Consider the following 20,040-nt stretch of genomic DNA (forward strand, 5'->3'; position numbering starts at 1 on the left):
TAAGCTAGTACGTAGGAATGGCTAGTAAGAATCTGGAAATATGAGAATCCTCTTCTTTTCTTCAGTTTTATATATGTATGTGTGTGTGTCCTGTGCTTAACATCAAATAAACATGGGTGATTTAAGACATGGGGGAAAAAACCCTCCTTTAAATGTCTAGTAACTGATAATTTAATATGAAGTAAGCTTGAGGGTGGGAGGAGAAGGGGACGACAGAGAATGAGATGGCTGGATGGCATCACCGACTCTGTGGACATGAGTTTGAGTGAACTCCAGGAGTTGGTGATGGACAGGGAGGCCTGGCGAGCTGTGATTCATGGGGTCGCGGAGAGTCGGACACGACTGAGCGACTGAACTGAACTGAAGCTTGCTCTTTGGGTAAAGCATTAATCTTTTCTTTTTTAGCTAGGGATATTTTAAGCATGGAACAAAGAATAAAATCAAAGGCCTTGGTACCCACTACTCAGCAATTTTTTAAACAGTTTTAAGTTTTGTTATTTATTATTCATAAGTTACTTTTGCATCTTTGCTAAAAATCAGTTGAACATATATTTGTAAGTTTTTCTGGACTTTCTGTTCTTTTCCATTTATAGGTCCATCCTTAAGTTATGTTGACTTGATGACTGTGGCTTTATAATAAGTTTTGAAATTTGTTAGTGTGAATATTCCAACTTTGTGTTTTGTTTTTTTCTCCCTCTAAAATTTTTAGGCTATACTGGGTTCTTTGCATTTCTGTATAATTTTAGAATCATACTGGAAATTCTACCAAAAAAAACACCTGAGGGAATTTTGATTGAGATTGCATGGAAGTTTTGCTAATCTTTTTTTAATGTAGTGTCTAATCCAGGGAACTTTTTTATTTGAGTTCGTATTTTTTCAGCTCCAGAAGTTACATTTGTTTTTTTAATCTCTTCATTTCTTATTATGTTCCTTTTAATGTCCTTTTCTGCTAGCTCCATCATCTTTGTCTTTGCTAAGCCAATTGACCAGTTTTTCTCCTTGTTATAAGTAACATTATTCTGCTTCTTGACATGTCCAGTAATTTTTTATTAGAAATTGTATGTTGTGAATGTTATCTTGTTGAGTATTTAGATTTGTATTTACCTTCTTAAAAGAGGACTGAGCTTTGTTTTTCCAGGAAGTTAAGTTCCTTGTGGATCAGTTTGATGATCCTTATAACTCCAGGTTTTAAGCTCTTAAAGGATAGGTCAGGAATAACCTTCATTCCAGTTCAGCCCTCCTACTAAGATCTAATGAGCTTTCCTAGAGGCTCAGCAGTAGAGAATCCTCCTTCTTTTAAGGAGACACTGGAGACAAAGGTTTGGTTCCTGGGTCTGAAAGATCCCACGGAGGAGGAAATGGCAATCCATTCCAGTATTATTTCTGGAAAAATCCCATGGACAGAGGAGCCTGGCAGGCTACAGTCCATAGGGTCGCAAAGAGCTGGACACGACTGAGCCACTAAGCACATGCTAAGATCTGACCTCTCCACCAAATATCCCCAAGTAATGACTGAGAACTCTGCACTTCCTCTGGTCTCCCTATTGTGCCTGTGAACTCCTTGATCTTACAATTTTCTAGTCATTCTTGTCCTACTTTGTACCCTTGTATAGATTTCTGAGGCTCTTTTCTGCATAGCTTCCTTGTTTTTATAATTATCTCACAACTTCTAGGCGCCTTACACCCCTAATGCTGATTTTCATCTCAACTCAACTCCACTGGACCATTTGGGTTTCTGCTGTCTCTGCTTATGGTCTGGAAATTTAATTACTTTTAGTTCAGTTCAGTCCAGTCGCTCAGTCGTGTCCAACTCTTTGCGACCCCATGAATCACAGCATGCCAGGGAGGTCAGTCAATTATAGGGATCACCTCATTTATTACATTTCTTGGGGATCACAGTCTTGTACTGTTTGATATTCAATGTCTGACAACATTTGTTTCATGCATTTTATTCAGTTTGTAACTGTTTACAGAGTGAGGGTAAGATTGGTTCAGTTACTGCATCATGACCAGGAAAAGGAGGTCATTTCTGGGCATTTTCTAATGTATATATTAATAGATAATATATAGCATTGTTTTGTATGTCTTTAACCTTTGTATAAATGGCAGTCTTCTGTTTTCACTCAGCATTATTTGTCTTGAGATTTAGCTGTGTTGAATGATTTCATTGTATTTTATTTCCAGTGCTAATGTATAATATTCCATTATTTGACTGTATTACAGTTTATCCATTTACCTGATAAGATACACATTTTGGATTAGTTCTAGAGTTGCCTTATTATAGAATGCTACAGTAAACATTCATGTACTTGTCTTATTTAAGGATGAGGATATGGATAGATAGATCTGTGGGTGTGTATCCATTCTACTTTGTTTTTAATTTTATTTTTCTTCTTTATGTTTTGACTCACTCAACCAATTTTCCCAACTCTCCCCATTCGCCTCTGGCAACCACCAATCTGTTTTCTCTCTCTCTTTTTTTTTCAGACTTTATGTATAAGAGAGATCATACAGTTTTATCATTCACTGTCTTTTTTTTCACTTAGCATAATGTCCTCAAAATCCATCCATGCTGTCAGAAGTGGCAATATTTCCTTCTGCTTTGTAGCTATATAGTATTCCATTGTGTATGAATACCACAATTTATTTATCCATTCATCCATTGATGGATACTTAGGTTGTTTTTATATCTTGGCTGTTGTGTATAATGCTGCAGTAAATATGGGGATACATATATCTTTTCAAGTTAGTGTTTTCATTTTCTTTAGATAAATGCTCAGAGGTGGAATTGCTGGATTATATTGTAGTTTTATTTTTAATTTTTGGGGGAACTTCCATACTGTTTTTCATAGTGGTTGCACCAGTTTATATTACCATCAACAGTGCTCAGAGGTTCCCTTGTATTCACATCCTAACCAATGATTTGTTATTTTTTGTCTTTTTGATAATGGTTATTCTGACAAGTATGAGGTGATATCTCATTGTCATTTGCATTTCCCTGATGATTAGTTATGTTGAGCATTTTCTCATGTACCTGTAGACCCTCTGTGTCTTTGGAAAAATGTACATTCAGATCTGTCCATTTTTTAATCAAACTGTTTGTTTTCTACTATTGGATTGTATAAATTTTTTTATATATTTTGGATTTTAGCCTCTTACCAGATACATGATTTACAGATATTTTCTCCCATTAATAGCTTGCCTTTTCATTTTATTGATGGCTTCCTTTGCTGTAGAGAGCTTTTTAGTATGATGTAGTCACACTTAGTTATTTTTTTCTTTTCTTGCTTTTGCTTTTGTTGTCAGATCCAAAAATCTTTACCAAGACCTATGTCAAGGAGCTTACTGACTGTCTTTTTCTTCCAGGAGTTTTATAATATAAGATATTACATTCAAGTCTTTAATCCATTTGAGTTCATTTTTGTGTATGTTTTAATATAGTGGTCAAATTTCATTCTTTTACATGTAGCTGTCCAGTTTCCCCAACACCATTTATTGAAGGGATTGTGATTTCTGCACTGTATATTCTTGTCTCCTTTGTCATAAAGTAGTTGATATATATACATGGGTTTATTTCTGGGCTGTCTGTTCTTTTCCATTGATCTGTGAGTCTGTCTTTATGCCAGTAACCAACTGTCTTGATTACTATAGCTTTGTAACATCACTTGAAGTCAGGGAGCATGATGTGTCCAACTTTGTTTGGTCTTTCACCTTCTAGGTACTTCATTCTTTTTCATTCAATTCTATATTCATTCTGCCTTTAATCTTATGGTCATGGCAGGTTCTTTAGTGCTTTAAAGAGTGTTGCTACACTAATAACTACAATAATATGTTCTTAAAGTTGTTGTAAGCAAGTTATATTGATAAGGTAGTTACCATCATATTGGTTTTATATAAAGCATTTAATTCATTATGACAATAAAGTGTCTTATTATGTGTATTTAAAGAGTAAATTTAATATACCTATTTTTCTTCCCAAGAACACATGAATATTTAAACTTTTTAACTCTAGACGCTCCCCCTCAGTCTTAAGTGCCATCATTGTTCAATATTTTAGTTCTTTCTGGTTCTTAACTGCCCAACTGTTGCCACAGCTCTAGTTTTTATCTAAGATTCTCTCCTTTCTCATGTTATACTTTCTTCATAAGTGATTTGATTCATTCCAATACCACCTGTATATAGAAGACTTATAGACATATGTCTCTTGCCCAAACTTCTCTAAGTTTGAAGCCTAATTGCATACTTAATATATTCTCTGGATGTAATATCTATCAGTGACGATATCAGTGTATCTCATCTGTCAGGAAATAGGTGGCACATTCAAAATGGGATAATTCAAAGAGGGTTTATTTCCAAAGAAGTTGGAATATAACTGAACATTAAAACATGAAGTTGAGATACATTCGTTAGGTTACTCCTTTCTGCCCATGGATGCCATCAGTAAGCATCATAGAAGTCTCCCCACTCCGCTACTGTCATGTCTAAGTCAGAGTCTCCCAAAGAGCCCAAACAGCTGTGGCAGCTCTTCATCGGAGGACGGAGCTTTGAAACAACCAGTGAGTGTCTGAGAAGCCATTTTGAGCAATGGAAAACGGTCACGGACTGTGTGGTAATGAGGGATCCAAACATCAAGCGCTCCAGAGGCTTTAGGTTTGTCACATATGCCTATGGTGGATGCAGCCGTGAGTGTGAGGTCACACAAGGTGGTTGGAAGAGTTGTGGAAGCAAAGAGGGCTGTCTCAAGAGAAGATTCTCAAATACCTAGTACCCTCTTAACTGTAAAAAAGTTTTTATTAATGACCTTAACGACACTGAAGAACATCACCTGAGAGATTATTTTGAACAGTATGGGAAAATTGAAGTGATTGAAATCATGCCTGACTGAGGCAGTGGCAAGAAGAGAGGCTTTGCTTTTGTAACCTTGGATGACCTTGACTCCATAGACAGGATTGTCATTCAGAAACACCACACTGTGAACGGCCACACTGTGAAGTGAGAAAAGCTCTAACTAAGTAAGAGATAGCTAGTGCTTCATCCACCAGAGGTTGAAGTGGTTCTGGAAACTTCCCTGGTGGTTGTGGAGGTGGTTTTGGTGGAAATGACAACTTAGGTCGTGGAGGAAGCTTTAGTGGTTGAGGTGGCTTTGGTGGCAGCCGTGGTGGTGGATATTGTGGCCGTGAGAATGGCTATAATGGATTTGGTAATGATGGAAGCAATTTTGGAGATGGTGGAAGCTACAATGGTTTTGGCAATTGTAGCAATCAGTCTTCAAATTTTGGGCCCACGAAATGTGGAAACTTTGGAGGCAGAAGTTCTGTCCCCTGTGGCAGTAGAGGCCAGTACTTCACCAAACCATGAAACCAAGGTCACTTTGGTGGTTCCAGTAGTAGCAGTAGCTATGGCAGTGATGGAATGTTTTAATTACTGGCAGGAAACAAAACTTAGCAGGAGAGGAGAGTCAGAAAAGTGACAGGGAAACTACAGCTTACAACAGATTTGTGAACTCAGCCAAGCACAGTGGTAGCAGGGCCTAGCTGCTACAAAGAAGACATGTTTTAGACAATACAACTAGAGGACTGTACTTGTGATTAATTGTATAACAGATAATTTTAATTTCTGTTCTGTGGAAAGTGTAAAGCATTCCAACAGAGTGTTTTAATGTAGTTTTTTTTTTTTAGCACCCATACTGTTGATTGCTAAATGTAAGTCTGATCATGACTCTGAATAAATGTGTCTTAAAAAAAAGAAAAGACATAAGGCTGTTAGTAAACACGGGGGATTTAATGTTCTCTGGTACTCCAGAGAGGAGTACAAAGAAGAGACTATTGAGATGATACTTTCTGTTGAAGGATACAACTCCGCCCACAAAACTTTTAAGTCCATTTATAAAAGTTTTATTCCACTTACATGAACTTAATACATACGTTCTTAACAGTTATGCTTTTATTGTTCATGAAAATTTAACAGGACATTAAACAGAGCTAGTCATCATCTCAAGTTATTTCCCTGTTATTGTTTGTATAGCACATGCGTGTTAGGCAAATACCAAAAACTTCACAAAGAGGAGGCCAAGGGAATAAATACTTTACCCTACTTTCCTATCTTGCCAGGACTCTCTTGACTAAACCTAAGGAAGGCTAGTGGATGAGGTTGCGTACTGATACAGATAAAACTATACAGTAGAGAGTAGATCTGGAGGCAAACAAAAGATATTTGCCGTAGATCTCTTCTTCAAAATGATTACGTCAAAAATTAATTATGAAAGCCTAATGCAGCCATGAAATTAAAAGATGCTTACTCCTTGGAAGGAAAGTTATGACCAGCCTAGATAGCGTATTAAAAAACAGAGACATTACTTTGCCAAGCAAGGTCCGTCTAGTCAAGGCTATGGTTTTTCCCGTGGTCATGTATGGATGTGAGAGTTGGACTGTGAAGAAAGCTGATCGCTGAAGAATGGATGCTTTTGAACTGTGGTGCTGGAGAAGACTCTTGAGAGTCCCTTGGACTGCAAGGAGATCCAACCAGTCCATTCTGGAGGAGATCAATCCTGGGTGTTCATTGGAAGGACTTATGCTAAAGCTGAAACTCCAATAGTTTGGCCACGTCACGCGAAGAGTTGACTCACTGGAAAAGACTCTGATGCTGGGAGCGATTGGGGGTAGGAGGAGACGGGGTCGACAGAGAATGAGGTGGCTGGATGGCATCACCGACTCGATGGACATGAGTTTGAGTGAACTCCAGGAGTTGGTGATGGACAGGGAGGCCTTTCGTGTTGTGGTTCATGGGGTCGCAAAGAGTCGGACATGACTGAGCGACTGAACTGAACTGAATGCTTACTCCTCAAACTTGATCTCACTGCAGTGCTCCCTATCTTTGTGAATGGCACCACCATCTGTTATTTAAGTTAGAAATCTGAGATTCATACAGGACATCTTCCTTTCCCTTATATACAAATCAGAATTCAATCCCAAATATTGATGTTTTATTTCCTAAATCTCTCTTTAATCTGCTTCCTTCTATCTTCTCTGTCTCCATCCCGTTCCATCTCTCACTTACAGGACTATAATCTTCTCTTAATTAGTGAAACTGTGTCCATGCTTACCCTCATTCTATTCTGTTTTTCACATTAAAGGTAGAATTTTGTTGTTGTTGTTCAGTACGTAAGTCGTATCCAACTCTTTGTGACCCCATAGACTGCAGCATGCCTGGCTTCCCCGTCCTTCACTGTCTCCAGAATTTGCTCAGATTCATGTCTAAAAAGTAGAAGGAACTTTTCCCAATGCAGATTTGATCATGCCACTTCCCTTTTCCCATTACTTTTTACCTCCTCAAAACAAAGCAGGTACACACAAGAACTTTAATGGCTTAATATAGTTTATAAGACCCTGCTTTCAGCTTTTGGCCTCATCTTGTCTCTCTAACCCTGTTCTACACTCTTTATCCCATATTCTTGCTATCCTTGCCATGCTGCTGCTGCTAAGTCACTTTAGTCGTGTCTGACTCTGTGCGACACGACCCCATAGACAGCAGCCGACCAGGCTCCGCCGTCCCTGGGATTCTCCAGGCAAGAACACTGGAGTAGGTTGCCATTTCCTTCTCCAATGAGTGAAAGTGAAAAGTAAAAGTGAAGTCGCTCAGTCGTGTCTGACTAGTAGCGACCCCATGGACTGCAGCCCACCAGGCTCCTCCGTCCATGCGTTTTTCTAGGCAAGAGTACTGGAGTGGCTTGCCATTGCCTTCTCTGCCTTGCCACACTAGCCTCCCCTTTCTCTCTTCTGTGCCAAGAGATTGTTAACTTTATGTGCATCCAAATTTAGAGTTCACATAAAAACGTGAAATGTATCAAGAATAGTTAGACCTTTTATTTTAACCTTTGTTTTCTAAATTTTCTAACATAAGCATGATTTTCTTTTATAGTTTCTATAATATAGAAAGTATTAAAATTTATAAAGTGCCACCTAACTAGTGGGATAAGCAGAGATTTTTTGTTTTTGTTATTTTTTTAACGTCTTTTGGGCCTTTCCCAAGATTTTTTGGTGGGAAAAAAAGGAAGGAAAATATGTCTTCAGAAGGAAAATATGACATTTCATCAGCAACATGTAATGTGATACATGGTAGTGCTAAACAAAGCCTCCTTCCCTATGTACAATTATTCTACCAGCTATCATGATATTATCAATCTGTCAATTCTGTCAGTCTAATTATCCTGTCGAGAGTTGGTCAGAGACTAGCTGAGAATATGGCTACTGAAAAATTTGGTCTGAAAGGGACTTTGAAAACATAAAGAAAGGTCAGATTGGAAGACAGGGAAGGTTGCAGAGACCATATGGTTACTGTAGTTGTGCTTAAAACCTGGGTGGAGCTTTCTCATTTTTGTTGTTTTTTTGATTGAAACTTCTGGTATAAGAAGTGGGAAAATAATGTTCTCCTCCTGTTCATTAGCTTTAAACAACTTTTTATTTGATATATTGGAAATTCAAGTTGGCAGCAAGCTGAATAGTTCTAGTCCATATTATGGTAATATGGCAATACTTCAGTTAACTGACGGGTATCTAATAATTTTTAGGTGATCATCTGGGCAGACACAGACCTAAAAGTAAACTATTTTTAAAAATCTTTCAAGTCCAACAGTTAGGTCTCTGATTTGTGATCTATTTCAGTTAAAGGAAGGGAGTCCTTACTCTGTATTTTATTTTTATACAGTAGGTAGTTTCCCTTGCTTGTACAGTATAGGCCATAAAAACCGTGGTTTCTTAGATCAGATTACAAAAATCCTGACATTCCTATACTATTTATTTACCTAGATGCATTAGAAACCAATGCAAAGGAGGTGGCAGATGTATTTAACAGAGAGAAATAAACATTGAGTAAGGGTTGGTGATAGACAGGAAAGGCTGGCGTGCTGCAGTACATGGGGTCACAAAGAGTCAGACATGACTGAGCGACTGAACTGAACTGAGGGGTTGGTAGTCTGGCCTTCTCCAGGTAAATGCTATTAAGGTAGCAGCCAGTCTTGGAGCTGATTAGTGTAGAGAGGCACTGCTGATTTAGAAGACAGGAGCACTATAAGTCAAAGTTCTAGGAAAATGGAATGAAAGCACTGATCAATGTGTAGTTGCTGGAATAGTCTTTAAGCTACTCACGACCACTGCATTTTGTTAATAATGATGATGTTGAATCATTAAGGAAAGATTAAACTAAGTTTGTGTTCCTTGTTTATTAAGCTGGAATGTATGTAATACATTTTAGATAACTGTTTTTAAAAAATAAAATTGTTAAAATTGAAAGCTAGCTTTCCTCAAGTAAATTTCAGTTAACCCGAAATACGACAGTATTAGGTAGCAGTGTCAATCAAACAGCCATGTTAAAAATATTGTACCACTGCACCATTCTTTTCTTTGCAAAACTATTTGGATTACCAGAAGTAGTGTGCATGTTTTTAAGTTGTATAAACTTATTAGCATTTTATTGATCTGGAAACTGCTGAAGTTAAAAATGTTTTCTACATTTTTGTGATTTAGAAATTATGACTTACATTTGATTTATTTTCAAATTCTTAATAACCTAAAGTAATAATGACTTAATGAAGTAGACATTTGTCATTTGTGACCACCCGCATATTTTAACAGTTGCCCTACATTTTGGTAATTTCCCATGTTATAAGTCCTAACTTCACAAAGCAGTTCAGCTCAGTTCAGTCGCTCGGATGTGTCCGACTCTGGGAACCTATGGACTGCAGCACACCAGGCTTGCCTGTCCGTCACCAACTCCCAGAGCTTGCTGAAATTCATGTCCCTCGAGTTGGTGATATCATCCAGCCATCTCATCCTCTGTCATCCCCTTCTCCTCCTGCCTTCCTGACTTCACAAAGCAGTTGCCAGGAAATCTGTATTCTCATACCCACTCAAAACTAAGGTAAGAAGGTCCATGACCAGTCATACTCTTTTCACTTGAAATTGCTTGGGACCAACATGAGGTGGCAGTCTTAGGCAGGGAAGTTTATCTTTTGACAAAGGTGGTGGTGGTGGGAGCTTCTAGTTGTTCTAGGTTCCTAGTATCAGATGTACCAAATAATAGTGGCAGTCTAATTTTTCCTGGAGAAGTTGTCAAAGTGTAGTTGCAGTTCATATCTGTTAAGTTTGGTTCGTAACAACAACAAACCCTTAACAGAGCTTAGTTCCTTTTCTACTTAGCTGGAAGAGATTCTTTTGTTTGTAGCTAAGTAAAAAGCTTGACTGAACAATATCAATGATTGCTTTTCCTAAAATATAATATTTCATACTGAAAATGTAAATGAATGTCTTGCTTTCCTTTTTCATTCAGCCAGCTTAAACGTTGTGTTATAGTGGTTTTTCAGTTAATGGATTATTTTGCATTACAGCTCCTGTATGTTTTTTACTAGATTATAAAGTGTGTGGCCCATACTTTCACCTCTTTATATTCTTATACATAATAGGCATTAGATAAAATTTATAAAACTACTAAAGCTAGGATACTTTAAAACATATAATAACTTTTTTGTAAAGCTATTTACTCATGAATGATGTTCCTGCCAAGTTATATATGACCAAAATAACCTTAGGCACAGCTCCTATTTGTATTTCACATAGTAACAGATTAATGTTCTCTAAGCCAGTAAGGAACAATCAAGAACTTGTCCAGGAAAAAAAAATTTTTGTTCATTTTGTAGTGTTTACCTTTACTTACAGTTTATTGAGAAATGACTGATATTTATCACTGTATAAGTTTAAGATATACAGCATGATGGTTTGATTTACATAAATGATTACCACAGTAGGTTTAATTATATCAATCATCTCATATGGATGTAATGAAAAGATGAAAATTCTCCTTGTGATGAGAACTATTAGGATCTACTCTCTTTAACTTTCCTTTTTCTCATTAGTGAATGTGGTTTTTATAAGTATTCTCAGGCAGTCTTATAGCATCACCCAAATACTGAAGGCTTAATTTTTTGAGCTAACATTTTAGAAACATGTAGCACTGTATCTGATTTTAGTATAGCACCTCAGAGAATAACTTTAATAAATAATTTTAATAAATTGAGAATAACTTTGAAAGCTGTTTTTTTTAATCTGTCCTTGTGAGCACACTGTGGTTTGCTTCAGTATTTTTTTGTTTGTTTGTTTCTTTTTTTTTTTTTTTTTGAACAGAGGAAAATTTATGCGTCGAACCTGGACTGGTCACTTATGATAATATACATGCTACAATTCCATTCTCCCCAATCATTCCACCTTCACCCTCTCCCACAGAGTCCCAAAGACTGTTCTAAATGCCTATGTCTCTTTTGCAGTCTCTTATACAGGGTTCAGGTTACCATTTTTCTAAATTCCATATATATGTGTTAATAGAACTGCCATATGATCCAGTGATCGCACTCCTGGGCATACACACCGAGGAAACCAGAATTGAAAGAGACACATGTACTCCAATGTTCATTGCAGCACTGTTTATAATAGCCAGGACATGGAAGCAACCTAGATGTCCATCTGCAGATGAATGGATAAGAAAGCTTTGGTACATATACACAATGGAGTATTTCTCAGCCATCAAAAAGAATGCATTTGAATCAGTTTTAATGAGGTGGATGAAATTGGAGCCAATTATACAGAGTGAAGTAAGCCAGAAAGAAGAACATCAATACTGTATATTAACACATATATATGCTTCAGTATTTTTTAATATAGTGTTTTTTAAATGTTTTACTTATATTTTAAGTGTTTGATTTTTTTTCATCGGCAGATTATAGATATTGACTCTAGAGGTCTTTGGCAAGCTTCCATTCCATATGTACCACACTGCTGAGGACAGGATGGAGACTCACAGTTCCAATTCTAAAGGATTATTCCGCATTACTCTGGCCTGTACCAGACCAGACTTTCTCTTCCTCCTGCCTCTTCAGTACTCATGGTTTGAATTTAGAATCCATCATTGTTTCCTAAAAGGTTTAGTTTGTAGGGAACATAAGCATGAGTAGCAGCCCTTGAATACCTTCAGTCCATATTTGGCTACATCATAACACAACTATGTCACAGCCTTTCCAGGTACCTGATCCTGCAGAATGCATGAATTATTGCCTAAATTTTCTTCTTCCCAGAGTAAGCCAGTTGGTGCTAACTTTAACCTACCAATGGCAGACTGTTTATATTGCTGATTCTTACACTAATACACTATGAAAGCCTAAGGAAATTGTCTCATTGTCCTTCTATGTCCTTAATGTGCCCATCTGTAGGTTGAATAGTATTTGAAATCGCCATATCTCTAGCCTTTATTGGCCAAAGTTTGCTAACACTGTTTTAGGCAAAAACAAGTCCATAAAAGTGTTTTGATCTGCTCCAACTCCTTGTTTGATTTTCTTCCCTGAGTACTAGTTATTACTCTTTCACCTATATAAAAACAAATCATAATTGATTGTGACATGGTTGTCCAAAATCAGTTTCAGTGCCAAGTATACTAAATGCACTTTTTGATGGTTGATATTCGAACAGATACAATTTCCTATACCAAACCTTTAAACTCTTGCGTTACATTTCATAAGAAATAAATTGAAAACCTTTTCTTTAGTTAACAGAACATCGAATAAATGATTTATGAAAATTTTTTTTATTTCATTGGCTGTATAGTTTAAAAGTCACATAGTACTACTGAGGCTTTTAATGAAAGACAGCAACCCTTACTTCAGCTCATCTTCAAATTCATGACTCAGAAACATCTAACTGTAACTTTTTAGGTGATTTTTCTAGTAATTATTTCCATATTTCTTAATATATGCTTCAGTTCAGTTCAGTCACTCAGTCGTGTCTGACTCTTTGCAACCCCATGCATCACAGCACGCCAGGCCTCCCTGTCCATCACCAACTCGCGGAGTTCACTCAAACTCATGTCCATCGAGTCGGTGATGCCATCCAGGCATCTCATTCTCCGTCGTCCCCTTCTCCTCCCGCCCCCAATCCTTCCCAGCATCAGAGTCTTTTCCAGTGAGTCAACTCTTCGCATGAGGTGGCCAGAGTATTGGAGTTTCAGCTTTAGCATCAGTCCTTCCAATGAACACCCATTTGCTATTAATAGTTCTTGATTTTTCAGCTTGGCATTATCTGTTGAAATCCGTCTGTGGAAGTGAAGATTTATATCACTTATAAGTATTTCTGCTTATTTGCAAGTTACATGCTCTTTTTCTGTTAATATGGATCTTTTCTACTTCATCTGTCTTATGTATTATTGATTAATAATTCAGCTCTATCTCATTTTTTTACCCCAAACTAGGCATTATTGTTAGTTTTTTGTAATAATGTTTATTTACCCACATGGTTCACAGTTGATTAGTTCTTCAGTCCTTCTTTCATCTTAGAACTTCTGTGATCATCTTTTTCCTGAAGTATATACTATAGAAGTATTTTCTCTATCTTTAAATTTGGATAGTTTCTATTACTGTCTTCAAGTTCACTCATCTTTTCTTCTGCTATGTCTAATTTGCCATTAGTCCCATTCAGTATATTTTCATCTCAGACATTGTAGTTTTCATCTCTAAAAGTTAAACTTGAATCTGTTTTATATCTTCCATGTCACTACTTAATTTTTCGTGACTCTACTTAACTTTTCTGCTATATGGATTACAGTTTCAGTTACTACTTTAATGACCTTATTTGCTAATCCTGCCATTTATTTCATTTATGGGTCTATTTTGATTGATCATTTATCTCATTATGGATCATGTGTTTCTACTTTATTGTATGCCTAGTACTTTTGGTTTGGATGCCAAACATTGTGAGTTTTATCTTGGAGGGTGCCAGATATTTTTATATTTCTATAGGCCTTCTAGAGCTTTTTTCCTGAAACACAGGTAATTATTTTGAAACAGCTTGGTCATTTTGGATCTTTTATGATTTGTTACTTGAGTCCAGAGCAATGCTCAGTCTAGGGCTAATTGTTCTCTACTACCTGTGCAAAGGATGCTGTCTAACATCCTTTGAATTTTGAATTTTTCCAGTGTGGCTTGTGGGAATAAACACTTTATTTTCTAATCTTTTGGGTATTTTTCCCTCACCTAGTTTTGGGTTATTTCCTTGCATGCATACACTAGTCATTGCTCTGAAGTTGAGGAGGACTCTGTAAAAATTTGCTGTTCTCAGTTTATGCAGCTCTTTCCTCTTGAGTTTTATCTCTTGTAGATTCTACTGCCTTTGGTATCTCCGGACTCTTGGTTTCTCCTCTTGTGGAGTCTGCCAGACTCTTATCTGGGTTTCCCTTCCTGCATCATGGCCTGAAAATTCTCTGAAAGCAACAAACTGCAGTAGTTTTTGGTCTCACCTTCTGTTTCCCATCTCTCTGAGATCACTGTCCTTTGCTTGATACTTAAATTCTTACAAATCATTGTTTTATGTATTTTGTCAAGATTTTTATGATTGGTTCGGGTAGGAAAGTAAATTTGACTCCTTGTTACTTCGTCAGGTGGAAACAGACGTTTTAGAAGTTTTTACTTTAGAATGAGTTCTGATTTTTATCTAAATGAAAATAACTTTAATTTATCCTTATCCATGAATGATAGTTATTGTTTTGCATTTATTTTGTTGCTATTGAGATTGAGAAATCTCAATCTTTTTGTCATTTTTGTATATGTAATCTGTTTTTTCTTCTCTTCTGACTGCTTACAAGATTTCTTTTTCTTTGGTATTTTATTGTTTTATTATGGTATGCCCAAGGGTGGTTCTCTTAATTTATTTTCTAGGGCCTTTTGAATTGGGACTTGTATCCTTCATTATTTCTAGGAAATTCTTAGCCATTATCTCTTCGAATTTTGCTGTCATCACCACACTCCTACCCCACTTCTGTATTGTTATTTTCTCGCACTCCAGTTGATTGTTAGACTTTTATTTTTTGTGTTTGTATTTTCTTATTTTTAGAAGTTCCATTTTAAAACAAATCTTTCTGAATCATTCTGATAAATTCTTATTACTTATTGTTTTTAATTCCCTCTTTTACTTCTTTAACATGCCCGTTTTATATTTTGTTTCATTAACTGAAATTTTTGAGATGAATTCTTGTGAAGGCTTTAGGACCCCAATTTTTCTATGTAGAGAAGATTTTGAAGTGTGTAGTTTCTTCAGTAAATACAGGTTTATTCAGATTTTTGTTCTTGTATCATTTTTGTTAATTTGTGTTCTTCAAAAAACTTGCCTATTCATTAAAATTGTCTCTTGGCATAAAATTTCTTATAATAAACATTGTATTATTTATATCTGTAGAATCTATAGGATTAAATTATAGAATCTATAAACTCATTTTCATCATTTTCATTTTTGGTATTTGTTTTTTGTGTGTATGTTTTGTTTTCCTCAGTCTTATCAGGCGTTTATTAATTTTAATAACGTTTTTGAAGAACAAACATTTGAATTTAACTATTTTTCTGTTTTATATCTCATTAATTTCTGCTATTTCATTTCAACTTTGGGACTTTGATTTGTTGTTCTTTTTCTAGTTTTTTTCTTTTAATGAATATGAATATTTTATTTTCAACTTCCCTTCTTTTCTAAATATACATTCTTATTTATAAATGCGCCTCTGAGTACTGCTTTAGTTAACATGCATCTCACCAGTTTTCATTGCTATATGTTTTTCCTTCCATATTTCTGGTTCTACTAATTTGTATGTTTAAAGTCTTTAGTCCCTACCTTGAACTTTTACATGCCTCGTTAACTTATTAAAGCCTAATCAGTATTTTTACCATCTTCCTGATTAATACGGTAGACCTTGAAACACTATTAAATTTAATCATCTCTCACACAGTTTATTTGCTATTGTTATAATATATTTTAATTTTATCTTCTTTTTAAACTCCACAAAGCACTTTATCATTATTTTATGCCCTGTCTGTATAGATTAACCTATATATTTCCAATTTCTCACTCTTTTCCCATCTCTAATCATCAGTCTAGTATCACTGACCTTTCTTCCACTTGAGGTAAATCCTTTAACATTTCCTCTGGCTGAGGTTCGGTTCTGTTCATCACAAATAAGACATTTTTGTTTGAAAATATCATTATTTTTGAAAGATACTTTTGCTCTGAATGGAAATTTACATTGATAGTTATTTTTTAAGTATATTAAAGATATGCTATTGCGTTCTGGCTTCCATGACTTCTGTTGAGTTAACTGTAAATCTTTTCAGTTCTTAGCTTCCATGTGTGCTCATTTTCTTCACTTCTTTTTCATACTACCTTACCATTTTAAAGTAATCTCCTCTTTACCCATGTTTTCAGTTTCTTTTCACCAGACCTATTTTCCACCTCCTAAATTTCCCATATCTATTGTTTTTTTAGAAGTCATACTTTTTTTCCTGAGCCTCACAATAACTTCTTTCCTTTTATATTTTGGGGTTTATTTTTTTTAACTCATTCCTTGTCACTGTATCCATGTGGGAGTTCCTTAAGATCCATTTACAAAATGCATTGCCTTAGAGATTTGATTTTTTTCTGTTCAAGTCATGGGACTACATTTTGACGTGAGATTATGTTAAACTTTTCTGAGCACCCAGGAAATGTGATTGTGGGCAATAAATCCACATTAGTCAGTTTACAGTTATAAATTCTTAGAAGAGATCTTATTTTTTTCCATCCACCACTCCTGTTGTGAAGACAGTTTTCCTTTCAGGCCTTTAGTTGGGGCCAGAAGGGACTGTTATTGCTAGTACACCTTTCTGCTAATTCTGTGGGCTTTTGGAATCTCAGCTTTGTACTAGGGAAGCCAAATTCTACCATCCCACCACCACCCCCATTCAATGAAAAACAAACTTCTCAAAACCATAAGCTCTTTTGAAAAAAAATTTTTTTTGCTAAAATGTCTAACATTGTTTGGATATTTAATGTAATTAATATGCCAAGTCACACATTTTATATGTTTCTCTATTAACTTCTTTAATGAACCAGACTACTTGATCAGATAATTTATCAGTAATAGCAAGGTAGTTATAGTGTGACCTCTCAGCCAGAAATATAAAAGTAGGCTTTTTCGACAAAATGAAAACTCCCAATACTGCTAAAATAGTGTTCTTACTGTGTTTCAACAGATTATTATATGATAGAATAGAAAAATAGTCAATGTCAGACATTATACCTCAATTTTCATTTAGAGTTCATGAATTAGTCACATCTTTATATATCTGTTCTAGAGGAAGAGTTCACTCTTGAAAATACAGAAATAAGAGAAGTTATTACATTTTCTCCCCTTTGTTGTCATATTCCAGTGTCTCTCCTAAAACCTTATATGCTTCAGTTTTTTAAAATACAGATTTATTGTATCATACACCATAGAATTTACCTATTTAAATATAAAATCCTTTTGTTTTTTGTATATTCACAGAGTTGTACACCCATCACTGCAGTCAATTTTAGAACATTTCGTCACCCAGGACAGAAAGACTATTAAGATACTTCCTATTTCCCACACCTTTTCAATCCTGCTACTGCTGCTAAGTCACTTCAGTCGTGTCCGACTCTGTGCGACCCCATAGATGGCAGCCCACCAGGCTCCCCCGTCCCTGGGACTCTCCAGGCAAGAACACTGGAGTGGGTTGCCATTTCCTTCTCCATTTCAATCCTAGGAAACCTCTAATCTACTTTCTGTCTCCGTACATTCCTGGACATTATGTGATATTTTGTGGGTGACTTCTTTCACGTAGCATTATGTTTCAGATTTCATCCATATTGTACCATGTATCAGCACTGTCTATTTTTTATTGCCAAATAATATTCCATTGTATGGATATGCCACTTCTTATTTATCCATTGGACAGTTGATGGACATTTCGTGTTTCTACTCTTTGGCCATTTTGAGTAATTCTACTATGATCACTCATGTACATGTTTTTTATATTTTCATTTTTCTTGGACATGTACCAAGGAGTAGGATTCCTGGGTCACATGTTTAACTTTCTAAGAAACTATTAGACTGCCTTCCAAACCATCTGTACCCTTTACAATGTATGAAGTTTCCAGTTTCTCCACATTTCCCACCAATAAGTGTTATTATCTCTCACAATAATCATCGTACTATGAACGGTATCCTATTTTAGCATGAATTGGTATCCTATTTTAGCATGAATTGGTATCCTATTTTTTGTTTTTGATTTACATTTCTTGAATGGATAATGATGTTGAGCATCTTTTTATTTGCTATTATTCATTTGTATGTCTTCATTGGAGAAATTATCCTTTGTCCGTTTTTAGTTGGGCTATTTTATACTTTTTTATTATTATATGTGTTCTTTCATTTTCTAGATACAGATCTCTCACTAGATAAATGATTTTGAAAAAATTTTCTCCCATTCTGTTGTTGTCTTTTCACTTGATGATGTCCTTTAAAAGCACAAAAAGCTTTAGTTTTGATGATGTCCACTTCATCATTTTTCCTTTTGTCACTGTACTTTTGGTGCCATATCTAAAAACACATTCAGTTCAGTCACTCAGTCGTGACCGACTCTTTGCGAACCCATTAATCACAGCACGCTAGGCCTCCCTGTCCATCACCAACTCCCGGAATTCACTCAAACTCATGTCCATCGAGTCAGTGATGGCATCCAGCCATCTCATTCTCTGTCGTCCCCTTCTCCTCCTGCCCCCAATCCCTCCCAGCATCAGTCTTTTCCAGTGAGTCAGCTCTTCGCATGAGGTGGCCAAAGTATTGCAGTTTCAGCTTTAGCCATCAGTCCTTCCAATGAACACCCAAGATTGATCTCCTTTAGAATGGACTGGTTGGAACTGCTTGCAGTCCAAGGGACTCTCAAAGAGTCTTCTCTAACACCACAGTTCAAAGGCATCAATTCTTTGGCGATCAGCTTTCTTCACAGTCCAACTCTCACATCCATACACAACCACTGGAAAAACCATAGCCTTGACTAGACAGACCTTTATTGGCAAAGTAATGTCTCTGCTTTTTAATATGCTGTCTAGGTTGGTCATAACTTTCCTTCCAAGGAGTAAGCATCTTTTAATTTCATGGCTTCAATCGGCATCCACAGTGATTTTAGAGCCCAGAAATATAAAGTCTGACACTGTTTCCACTGTTTCCCCATCTATTTGCCATGAAGTGATGGGACCGGATGCCATGATCTTAGTTTTCTGAATGTTGAGCTTTAAGCCAACTTTTTCACTCTCTTTCACTTTGATCAAGAGGCTTTTTAGTTCCTCTTCACTTTCTGCCATCAGGGTGGTGTCATCTGCATATTTGAGGTTATTGATATTTCTCCCGGCAATCTTGATTTCAGCTTGTGCTTCTTCCAGCCCAGCGTTTCTCATGATGTACTCTGCATATAAATTAAATAAGCAGGGAGTCAATATACAGCCTTGACGTACTCCTTTTCCTATTTGGAACCAGTCTGTTCCATGTCCAGTTCTAACTGTTGCTTCCTGACTTGCATATAGGTTTCTCAAGAGGGAGGTCAGGTGGTCTGGTATTCCCATCTCTTTCAGAATTTTCCAGTTTATTGTGATCCACACAGTCAAAGGCTTTGGCGTAGTCACATTGCCTAATGCAGAATCACAAGACTTCTATCTTTTTATCTAATGTAATTTTTTGTTTAAGAAAATTTAAAGCAGTGCCCATAAAGAAAAATTTTTGTTTGTTTGTTTTTACAGTTTCAACATGAGGAAATTTTTAAGGGGAAAAAAACACTCATAATCTCACTGACCTAGGAGCCATTTATATTTGGAATATTGTCATTTCCTTATTTAGTATGTGCATATATTCATTATTGATATTGTTAAGTGCTGTGTTCTGATATTTTTTGTGTTTATAGATGATATTCATAATTTTAATTTCAAGGTTCTATAACATAGCCAGCTTATTTCCCAGCTATGTAATACAACTTCTTTATAGTTCTTTTTTCTTATATAGAACTCCAGTTAACACTGACAGATGTGTAACTTTTGCTTCTGTTGAATTATCTTCCTCGTGTAACTTTCTAGGAATGGAATTACGGGATTAAAGGATATAAACATCTTTATAGCTCTTATATGACATCATATT

At 36.1% G+C, this 20,040-nt stretch overlaps 1 protein-coding gene and 1 pseudogene across 3 annotated transcripts in view; both read left to right on the forward strand.

Moving 5' to 3' along the window:
- The window catches only part of BRD10 (bromodomain containing 10), a 117,781-nt gene that overhangs the window by 42,866 nt on the left and 54,875 nt on the right, over positions 1-20,040 (forward strand). The gene's annotated exons all lie outside the window — the stretch shown is intronic.
- On the forward strand, positions 1,005-13,314 carry LOC129557593 (heterogeneous nuclear ribonucleoprotein A1 pseudogene; annotated as a pseudogene).

The sequence above is a fragment of the Moschus berezovskii genome, chromosome 7 (genome assembly GCF_049115385.1).
Source record: "Moschus berezovskii isolate FMDL1 chromosome 7, NW_MosBer_1.0, whole genome shotgun sequence".
Classification (NCBI taxonomy): Eukaryota; Metazoa; Chordata; class Mammalia; order Artiodactyla; family Moschidae; genus Moschus; species Moschus berezovskii.